This window comes from Camelus ferus, chromosome 5, assembly GCF_009834535.1.
Source record: "Camelus ferus isolate YT-003-E chromosome 5, BCGSAC_Cfer_1.0, whole genome shotgun sequence".
Taxonomy (NCBI): domain Eukaryota; kingdom Metazoa; phylum Chordata; class Mammalia; order Artiodactyla; family Camelidae; genus Camelus; species Camelus ferus.
In genome coordinates, this window is record NC_045700.1 from 33184632 (window position 1) to 33196669 (window position 12038).

Sequence of the window (12038 nt, forward strand, 5' to 3'; positions counted from 1 at the left end):
GAACAGACATACAAGCAGATGAGGAGTAATTAGTATTATTGGTAAATTAGGGAAACAAAAATTATAAACATAATGAGATTCCAAATCTCACAAATTATAATGGATAAAATTTTAAAAGATACCATCAAATGCAAGGAAGAATATGGGGCAATTGGAATGCTCATAAATTGATAATGGGAATGTAAATTAGAATAATAAGTTACAGGAAATTTGGCAGTTTCTTATAAAATTAAATATATACCTATGATATAATCTCTATAATTCCACCCCTAGGTATTTATCCAAGAGAAATAAAAATATGTGTTCACAAAAACTAAAATAGCTGTAGAAACTTTGCTCATAAAGGCAAAAATTGGCAATATTAAATGCTCACCAACAGGAGAATGGATAAGCAGATTGTGGTATATGAATGAAAAGAAATTCATGAAATTAGCTTGGAATGAGAGGATAACAACTGGAAAGGTGCCCAAGAAAACCCTCTGAGGCCATAAAAATATTCTATATCTTGATAGGGATGGAATTACATGAATGTTTACTTTTGGGAAAACTCATTGAACTGAATGCTTAAGATTTATGTATCCTACAAAGTAAGAACAGTAAACAAAGATCAAATTCCTTTTTTGTAGTCATATGACTTAGTAATTTTGAAACTACTTTCTATATATTCTAGGCTTGAGTAAGTAAGTAAACATATTGACAGTAACAAGAGTCCAGTTTCTCACTTTTGGAAATTTAAAATATCAGTATGAACTCATGTTTTATAGGAAAGAGAAAAAAATAAATGGATGGATGTGAAAATGTTACTGTGTATGTCATATGCCCACTTAAGAGGGCCTAGAAGCAATGACACAGGTATCGATGAGCACACCTATCACCCTGATCTTGGTGTCTAAATACCATTTTCCACTAAAGGTTGTCAGGTATTTTTGAAGAAAAAGCTGATTCCAGAGCTGGAATATGGAAGTTAACAGTAAATCTGAAATGTCTTGTACTGTCTTCAATGAGAAATTGAAAGGGGACAAGTCAAAAGGACACAAGAGCCAAATCTGCCTATTGAACAAATCTGATCTTAATTGAACATCAGAAACAAATAACAATATTAATGCAATACAATCTATTGCACAGAATAAAATTCATGATCCGGCCTAATGTAAATAAGTAAATGTATAAATAGATGACTATAGTTTATCAAGCATTCATAGTTTTTAGCAGGGAGGTATCTATTTAATCATACTGTTGAAAATAGAATTTCTTACAATTCACTTTGAATCTCTAAAACATGTACCACTGTGCTTACACATGGTATGAATTTAATAAATTTTTTGAAGTCTAGGAATTAAACACAGTAAGAAAAGCAAATGATATTACATTCATTTAATGGCCTTATTTTCAACATAATATCCTATTATACATTTTACAATAAATGTTGAAACAATTTATCCAAACTGTGTGTTTTTAATCACCCTATGAGTAACAAATTACCTGGTCAGCCATATAAAAAACTACTCCTCCAAGCAGCATCCTTCCCTTCTGATGCTTTCTATGATAGAGTTTCCAAATATTTCACAAGAGGATCCCATATAGAGAAAATGAGACCCACACTGCCAGAAATGGGACACCAGGGAGCTTATGGGGATATTAATATATGTGAGTCACAGTAAATTAAACTAAGTGAAGAGCTGTCACATAAGGCATTGTGTCTACTGATTGCATATGAACTATCCTGAATGAATTGCCAGCTCTCACCTATTCACTCAGCATCAAACCAGGAAACAGTAACATTTGCTTCTAGTTGCAGTGGCAATGAAGAACTAAATCTGAGTTGTTTTTTTGTTTGTTTGTTTGTTTGTTTTTATAATTTATCTCTTGTTAATTCCAGGTTGGTGAGATTTTTTAAATACTTGAAGTATTTCACTTCACTCTATTCTGAATTGCATGATTTCTTAAGAGAAGTATGCTGTATTTCTTATTTTTTTTTCCTCCAAGAAAAGTCATTAATTTTCAGTTTACTAAATTTACTTTTTGTTGTAATAACAGAAGTGATAATTTCCAAGCTCTTTACATTTAGAAGCTGGAACCAAAAGTTCCTGAAATATCTTTTTTTAATAAGAAAGTACCAAGAACAATTCTATGAAGATAACTTTGAAAACTCACATGTAACAGATATTTTTCTAAAAATATATAACTTTCAAAAAATTGACTAACAAAGAAATGGGAAATATAATGAAAATTATACTAATAAATGTAGTTAGTGACTTAAACTTCCCCTCAACAAGACACTAGGCACAAAGAGTTTTACAGGTAAATTTTATAAGCTTTTAAAGAATAAAAAATTCTTAGCTATGAAACATTCTTCTAGAAAATAAAGAAAAAGAAAAAAAAATCCTACTAGAAATCTAAGAAAGAAAGGAACTTTCTTAACCTAGTAATGTTTATTTAACAGAAACCTACAGCAATCATGCTAGAGAATGGTGAAACTCAGAAACATCCTTGTTAAAATGAGAAGCAAGACAATGATGCCACAGATTGCCAATTCAGTTCAATTACATTCAGTGTTTAACTGATGCTCCTACTTAGGTAATAAGACAAGAAAAATAAATATAAGATAAATATCTCCTTTCTTTCATTCCTTATTATTATTATTAGCAGAATTCAGTTCCCTTATGACTGCAGTATAGTCTCCATTTTCTCGCTGGCTGGCAGCCAGGAATGACTCTTAGGTCCAAAAAGCCTCTATGAGGCCCCCTTTATCTCAGCCACAGAGAATTTCCCTTACACAAACCCTTTTCAATCTTCTGATCTCTTTTTCTCTTTTGCTGACAGCCTGAGAAAACTCTCTGCTTTTAAAAAGCCCATGTGATTCAGTCAGCTCTCCTGGGATAACTGCATTATCTTAATGTCAACATATTAATAACCTCAATCATCTCTGCAAAATCTCTTTTTCTATGTAACATAATCATGACAGTAACATCACAGGGTGGAGATCAAGAGGGTCATTTTAGAATTCTGCCAACCACACTACTCATACCGCTGTCAACCATGTTAGACTGATATTTAGTGAACGCACAATGCTCATTTTATTGCTTCACTAAATATTTTAGTTGTAATGATAATGAATTCATGAATGAGCTGACAGCATAGTCACTTACAAAAGTCCTATAACTTAATTGTAGTGTTGCTTATATATCATTACATCACATGTGGCTGAATTTTAGAGGCATTATCAATAATCATCTCATTACCTTTGTTAAACTTCTCTAGGTTGTAACAGTTAGTGAAAATGAACTTTTTAACTCAACTCCAAAGAAAATTATTTCTGTGAAATGGACCTAAGGATTTACTTCAATTGCAAAAAAGAAGCATATCTAGGTTAAAAAATATAATTATTAACATTTGCCTTAATCCTTACACTAAGTTCAGAATGGAAGGATAAAAAGGAGTAAATAACTTACGAGTGGTTTAATACACCATGAAGTAGAATTCACCTACTATAGACTTGTGTCTTCAGACTGAACAAGGATATCAAATTCTCCTTTAAGATAGACTTCCATTCTGGGATGCACTGGGAAAATTCATTGTGTATTCCACCGCAAACTAGACATAAAATGGTAAGAAATATTATTGCTTTTTGTGAACTTCTTGAAAGCAAGAAATGTTTCTCTGAATCCTTTTTTCCTTCAGCCTTCAATGTCTAGAACACAGTCAACTGGTCAGAGACTCTAATGATAATCTCACCATTGTCACAAACCATTGGCTCTGGCCCAGCTTATAGGCATATTTTCTTCGAACCATGCAGTGACTTTTAAATGTTAGAATCTGGTGTCAATACTTGTAACATTAGGAGATTTTATATTTTTTTAAACAAATCTAGATGTCTGGATTATTCTGAAACACAGAACCCACATTCCCATGAACCACCTGTCTTCTGAAGGTGCTCCAGTTCAGCTAGGCAAGCACTCTCCAGTTTAGTACAGTACACTGCCGGGTTGTTTGACTTATTTATATTACCTACCTGGATTCTGTGGGAATTTGAGTTTTCTACCATTTTACATCTCAAAATGTTGTTTTCATGATGTATTTCAGATATGCTAGTCTCCGTGGATGCTCTAAGGAAGAAAAAAAAAAGCAATATACTTAAGGTTATTAAATAAAGAAACGACTAAATTTACACATTTTCAAAACACTATTGGCTGCAGGCCACTTTAATGAGTCACTCTTACTAATATACAACAAAACTGGCAACTTATGGCACATGTTACATATTTACATTAGTCATTTAGTTGTCCTTACCCACTGAAAAATCTGACACCTTGTCATAGCGAGGCTCTTCCAGCTTAAGGCAAAATTTACATGTTGACATTTTGAGCAAAGAGAGAGGAGAAGAAAGATATTTCAATCCCAGGGCAATAAAAATAAGGAAAATGGAAAGGATAACAAAGAAATGAAAAACTAACCCAAGGTGGCACTTGAACTGGTAAGTCAAGGCTTTCCAAGAAAACTTAGCTCAGTACTAACAGGAGATACTCCTGCAGTGGCCATATGGAGCCTCATGCTTCATAACAGCCATTGCTGGTCCCTTCCTGTCTCCTGTCTCTCACTGGTCAAAATTCCATTTTTTTTTTAATGTTGGTTACCTGTCTTCTCCAAGTAGCCGTTAGAAACGCTTTATATCAAGTAAGATGCTTCACGGGAGTCTGATAGTGGTGAGAGGTTCCAGAACCTTCAGGGTCTGGTTGAGTTGGATCTATAAGCCAAAACTGTTGCTATTTTCTCTACGACAGGCACAATTTACCCAGGAGATCTGCACTTGTTGGAGATCTGCACTTACCCAGGTTCAGGTTGATACAGCCGAAAATGTTAGAAAATGAGACATTGGTACTGGCACCCAGGAATCTTCACTAGGCAAATGGTCCAGAAGACAAATAGGACCAAGCAAATTGGGAGGATAGATACTTCAAGGTTGACAGACTCTCTATCAGGCAATACTTCACTCTGAAAAGCTAAGACAGCAGGAAAAAAGCAACAACTTTGGAGGAGCTGTGAATCAGTTTTCCCTGCCACAAGGATCTTCTACAATGAGATGTTTGAACCCATTTCTCTAGGGGTTTTTTCTTCCCCATAATACTAACTTCTTTTACATATTACAAGTTCCTCTAGTTGTATGTAAAGTGACATGAGTTTTCCAGTTTTTTATCTTTGTTCCCACTAAGGCTCTGGTATTGCCGCTTTTCAAGATTGGCTGTCTTCCATTGCTACATAAAAACAAAAACATTGCAAATTTATTCACAATAACTATTTTTTAAATTTATTTTATGTCAAAAATATTGTGCAGAAAAGTTAATGCTAAGAACGGTTTTCTTCATTGATAGACAATAATTATTTAAAAAGTGATGACTCTAACATCCTATTTACAGTCTCTAGGATCTAAGTTTGAAGAATACTCACATATACCATATTTTCTACTAATTGCATAGAGATTTAACAATTGTTTTTTAAAAGAGGATTTTTTAGCAAGATAACTGGTAGTGCATAGAGTATAAAAATTCAATTCCTTCCTTTTCTGACAGACATTTACTTTTTTCTTGCTTCATTTTTGTTTCTCCTCTATGAGCTCTCTACTCATTTCTATTGTTCTGTTAGTGTGTCCTTTCACCAGCACTAAACTGCCTTGATTACTGCAGCTTTATAATATGACCTCACGTCAGGTAGTATCAGTATTCCAACTTTGTTCCCCTCCTCCATTATTTTGTTGCCTCTCCACATAAACTTGAGAATCAGTTTTTTTAACACCGCAACATAACTTGCTGGAATTCTGATTGAGAGTGTGGGAATCTATAGATCAAGCTGGGAAGAACTGAAATTCTGACAGTACTGAGTTTTCCTATCATGAACATGGAACATCTCTTCATTTATCTAATTCTGTGATTTCTTCCATCACAGCTTTACAATTTTCCTCATATAGATCTTGTACAAATTTTGTGTCTATTTTGTGAAATACCTAAATATTTCAGTTTGGGGAATATTAATGTAAATAATATTGTGTTTTTAATTTCCAGTTCTGCTTGTTCATTGCTGATATGAATATTGACTTTTAAATCACTCCTTAAATGTATAAAATTATTCAGTTATTTTTAAATAGTTAATTTAATAACACCTGGCAAATAAGATATGTATGTTAGTTTCTATTGTTCATTTCAATTTGTTTTAATTTTTCATTCTTTTCCTCCTTTTCTTAATATCAAAGATAATAGCTGCCCCTGGGATAACAGTTAATTGTCCTGTGTCCATAGCCAGTGCCTAGGTCAGACAGGAACCCTAAATCTTGTTGAGTGCACACCATGTGTTAGTTTCTGAGCTGGTGGCTTATTAAAATTCATAACAGTATGAGATGAGTGCTTTATGCCCTTGGCATATTTGTATTTACCCTGCTCCACACAAAGCATCTTTCTTCAAATTGAAGACTAATATTTTTCTTTGATACCTGATGTACAGCTTTATACAAGTAACTCAATTTTCCTCCCCCAAAACACCAAACCAGGGCTATTGGATTCTTCTCCCAGTAGAGGCATTATAGCCTGGATTCTCAAAAACAACCAGAAGCAAAAACTCTCAAGAGCTTTAAAATATGCAGATCTCTTCCTTTAGGCCACTCTTCTCTTTAGGCATCCTGGAATTTCCTCTTCTGGGATTCAAGTTCAGCTAAGTATTTATTTAAATTATTCTATTTGTCTACATACATAGATGGTCAGCATATTCTGATCTTTCCTTATCAGTTTGACTAGTCTACTGGTTCAAAATTATATCCTTCTGTTCTTATTTTCTCTCCAAAGTAATTTCAGTTTGGGGATAAAATTTTTGTTGAAATGAAGAGAAACTCTGGAAATTTGTTTTCATTTCTTTACTACTTTTCAGCACAGCTGAAGCAGGATAAAGATGTGTATTTATATTCTCCCAGCCCCGTTTTTAATAGTGAACCAAATAAACCTACATACTATCCTGTGAGTCATGCTCCATCTCTAGTCCCATCTAATACCACGTCTTCTCTTTTTTATACTTCCAAAACCCTTAATGTCTATGAAATGTCTTTACCACAAAGGTTTTTAGTACTCATCATTAGCAATAATAATTATATGTGAGACTGATAGTATTGGGGGTAGGAGTGGGAAAGAAGCAAATCTATGCTTATTTCTAGGGACAACTGGAAGTCTGGTACTGACCCTTAGTCAAAAACATAATAACACTAACTAGTGATTTATAATATTCCTTTTAAAGCTTTAAACTCTTCAGGGGGCACCGGCATCTCTCCATTCTTTCAGGATATATAAGCGAATGTCTTGTAATTGATGTAAATAGTTACCAAGCCTGGTTTTAGCTGTATGATAAGTGGGCAAAAAGTCCTTGGTGTGCTTGGGTTCCCCTGAAACTGAGGACCTCACACAGATCTTGGTGTTTCATAATCTGAACCTGATGCACATCTTTTGAGGCTGAGAAGGATCTTGAAGGGCTGTACCTGGAAGTTCTCCAGCCTTTCTGTGATTGCCTGTTCTTTCTTTCTCCTGCTGTGCTGTACACTTTACTTTTCTTACAGCCATTAGAGAGCTCACCCCATGGAGTCATGTGAGTCCTTCCAGTTAACCAACCAGAGTGAACTGATGGAGGTCTCAGTACAATATGTAAAACATCACTCTATTTGGTGTAGGTGTTTTTAAGGGGATGTAATGCCACCACACTTCACAGATAGCGAAATGAAACTAGAGAAGTTATATGGTTTGTTCAGGATACCATGGCAAATTTTAAACTATTGTATTAGTTTAAAAAAAGTATAAGGGGATGGTCACTGAGTTAAGAATAATAAGAATTATGTTTTCACTTCAGCTCTGTTATCAGCAAGTTATGACACCAGAAAAAAAATTGCTTAATCATTACAATCCTCATATGGTAAACTGAAGTAATAACACAGCTTGTATCTGTCTCAGTGTGACTGAGCAAAAATAGAATCATTTTCACAATAGACAGGCAACTATCTTTCTTTCAAGATGACAGATGGTGGAAACTGCTCAGAATCAGATGATGAAAACTGATCAGAATATTACAGAATGAAGCACATAATTCCTAATGAGAAGCATAGAAGGGTGTGTGTTTGTGTGTGTGTGTGTGTGTGTGTGTGTGTGAGAGAGAGAGAGAGAGAGAGAGAGAGAGAGAGGGAGAAAGAGAGAGAAAAGAGAGAAGGGAATTTTGGAGTAGAAATTTTGAGTATTAAAGAGAGATGAGAAAATTTTATGGAAAAAGGGGTATTTCAACACCAAATCAAGATAATATTTTTTGATACTTTTGATTATTAAAAAAGAGGGAAAGGAAATGGTAGGCTAAGGAACTAGAATAAGTAAGTCAGGAAGAAAATTGAGAAGCTACAAATAAACTGAAAAGTTTTATTTTGAGGAAATTGAAATTTTAAAGATTAACTGAAAGAGCAAGTAAGATTGCATCAGAACAAGAAATCTAACCTGAAGAGGAAAAAAAGTGATAACAGAAACTATCACAGAAATGAGTACCATTAAGCTGTTTGAAAATAACTTAGGGATGTGGTAATTTTGAACAAATTGACACTTTATTTCAATAACATTAGAGATAGAGGTAAATTGAACAATACAAATGACATTCGAAATAAATAAACATATGTATGTGTTCACACACACACACATATATATATATATATACACACACAGAGAGAAAGAGAGGAAGAGAGAGAGAGAAAGAGAGGATAGAAGGCAATAAAGGCCATTTTCATCATTTCCATGAATCAACCCCAAAGAAAATAATATATTTCTCTTACAGATTTCTTACTGTAAAAAACAATATGTAAGAAGAAGAGCATTGTACTGATAATTAGTGAAAAAGTAAACTCTTTGCTACAAATAGAGAACTCGAGAAGAAAATTTTATAATTATAAATCATTTAAAAAAAACTTTCTGATCAAATGAACTATGATTCTTCTTTTAAAATTATTCAAGTAGTACCTAATATTAAGTAAGTACAAAAAGTTGACACTAGTTTTATTACTATATTATTAGTAAAACTGAGAGTAGCAGGAGGTTACTAAGTGTTTAAAGTCAGATACAACGTCAGAACTAAAAATATGAGCAAAGGCCTAGAAATGGAATCACCACTGTGTTGTAATTAATTGCCTACAATTTGGGGGAACCAATAAATATATGTACAGAATCATTTTATAATGTAGTGAATTAAATTAAATATAAAATTAGTTTATAGTGGACTAGTGGAAATGGTGAACTGTCATATATTTACGATATTTTTGTTATTGTTAATTTGTTACAAAGAACATTTGTAAAGTCACATTTGCCTATTCTGTTTCCTTAGGATGAAATACAAGTACAAATTACTTCATTAAAGTTATATGGACATTTTAAATTTTTTAATATAAACTGGCATAAACATTGATAAACAACAGTTTAATACATGATTTTGCCTTGCATGATTTAGAAATCTAAATTGAACACACTTTATATTTCTTTCAGCAAAGAATTAAGCTCATTTAATAGGTTGTTGACAGGTCCTAAGATACTCAGAATTTTTTTTAGCTTGTTATGCTTTTATGTGGTAAGTCCAAATTTGGAAATTTCTGCTAGATTTTACAGCACCCTGTTAACATCTTTCTAATTTAGTCATTTTGCCTTACAGCACTATACAATCAGCTATTACATCCCTTGGGTAAATGTAAAGTTTAAAGAGATATTAAACCCAAATAATTTCACCGCCTATCAGGGAAATGACAGGGAAATACTGTCACACATCATGTCGTTTTATGACACTTGTGATTAAGATTATATGTGTGTGTGTGTGAACACAGTAAAAATACAGTTGTAAGTGGTACCAACTTTTAAACTTGGCTGTGCTTCAGATGTTGATGAAAGAACTTTCTGAACATTAGGAGGTACTTTACTCAGATAATTTTATAATTGTAGATAAGACCAGGATGTCCTGCAGTAAATTATTTCAACCAAAATGGGGCTAATTTATAAATCCTACAGTGCTGGTTTGAAATCTGGATGTTATATACAGGGAAGGGTAAGAGGGGATTAAAAGGATGCCTAGATCATCCTAAGAAAAAAATTAAAATGCAAAGACATTTTTTGGTACATATATATATCTATTCTGCACCACTTTTCACTTCAAAGCATCGTTTTCTTTATGTTCAAGTACCTTATGTGCTCATGTTGCTTCCCAGTTTCTCAGTTCTATCCCATGTGACCCAAAATTACCTACCTCAACTTTCCTCCAAATTTGGAAACTACTTTTTCCAGAACAGCTAGTCTCAATTACATAGTAGATGTAAGTTAGCTTATTAAACTAATTTAATGTTTTTCAAACTTGACATGATAATAATTACCTGGGTTGTATGTTCAATATTAGAAACTTTAGAAACTCTCAGGTTCTATTCCAGACCAACCGATTGATCTGTTTGAACTAACTCATGCCAGTGTTTTGTAGTTGTTTTGTTTTCTGTTTGTTTTGGAGGCGTCTGATTTAGTCAGCTGAAAAGAATTACAAGCTCAGTAGCAATGAACAATGAAAGAGAAAACAGATCAGTTACTTCAACATGTGTTCCTTCTTCTTTACAACTAAAGCAAGAAAGTCTTCCTGCTTTAAGGAAAAAATTAGAAAAATAGGGCAATATATTTTTCATGTCCATAAAAACATACATAGCTACAAGTCTACTGTAATTAGAGAACTTGGATGTTGGCTTGCACATATACTCATTGAAAGGAGGACAGGCCATCATACTGCCAGAGCAGGACTCCACCTGCCTTCATCTGACGCTTTTGAAATTTCATTTACAGGTAACACCAAGTTAGTTCCAGCACTAAAGCTAATTCCTTTTCCTTATTTACTGCTCATGTTTGCTTTAACCAGACAATAACTCTGGAAGGTTAATGATTTTCTCTGCTTGCTTGTTTCAGTCCATAAGTTGTACACTATCTGTGGCAGACACCTTATGCTCAGGCCTTAACTTCAGGAGCTGAACTATAAATGGAATCTGAACTCTCTGAAGCAATGTCTTCTAGCTTCTCTGGTATAGCATTTACAGACAGTCCCCAAATTACGATGCTGTGAAAGTAACACACTTCAGTGGAAACTGCACTTCACATTGTGATTTTTGATCTTTTCCTGGACTAATGATGTGCAGGATGATACCCTCTTGTGATGCTGGCCAGCTGCCACAGCAACCACTCAGCTACACAATCATCAGGATAAACAAGCCATACACATACAACCGTTCAGCTTTTCATGTTCAGTATAGTATTCAGTAAAGTACATGAAATAAGCAACACTTATTATAAAACAGGCTTTGCCTGCATTAGATGGTTCTGCCCAACTATAGCTTAATGTAAGTGTTCTGAGCATGTTTAAAGTAGGCTGGGCTCAGCTATGATATTCAGTAGGCTAGGTGTATTAAACTCATTCTTGACTTACTATTATTTTCAACTTACAATAGGTTTATTGGGATGTAATCCTATTGTAGGTTGAGGAAGATCTATATATAAATATATGTAAATACCATGTTATAAATACTGGTAATGTGCATTTATTTATCCCACACTGATATATTGTTATATATAATTGTATATAATATAATATACATTATAATCTATGCAATATGAATATAGCAAGGTATAAAATGCACCTACTAATTGTGAAGAACATTTAGATTACTTCATATTTTTAAAATGTATTATAAACAACACTATGATGAACATCTTTATAGATAATTATCTCTTTGCATTGGTAACTTTTGCTTTTGCATAGTTTTCTATGTAGAAGCAATAAGAAAAATATGCTACCAAATGTTTTACAAAAAACCTGATACTGCATCTGCCTTTTATATTTAGAAAAGTGTGTAATTTACATCAAATAGGTTGGCTCTTTGTGGGAGAAATTTCCCTGAACGATTCTATATTAATAAAAGGCAAAGTTCTTGAAGGAGAAAGCAGAAAATAAAGGAGGGTTGAAACATTCTG

The 12038-nt window shown here is 33.6% G+C and overlaps 1 long non-coding RNA gene across 1 annotated transcript in view; it reads right to left on the reverse strand.

The window, feature by feature from the left end:
- Positions 1–12038, reverse strand: part of LOC116663628 — a 124098-nt gene that overhangs the window by 80552 nt on the left and 31508 nt on the right. The window contains exons 3-4 of the long non-coding RNA XR_004319864.1: positions 4013–4106; positions 3453–3594 (exon numbers count right to left, since the gene is read on the reverse strand). This is a non-coding gene — a long non-coding RNA (uncharacterized LOC116663628). The remainder of the gene's footprint in view (positions 1–3452; positions 3595–4012; positions 4107–12038) is intronic.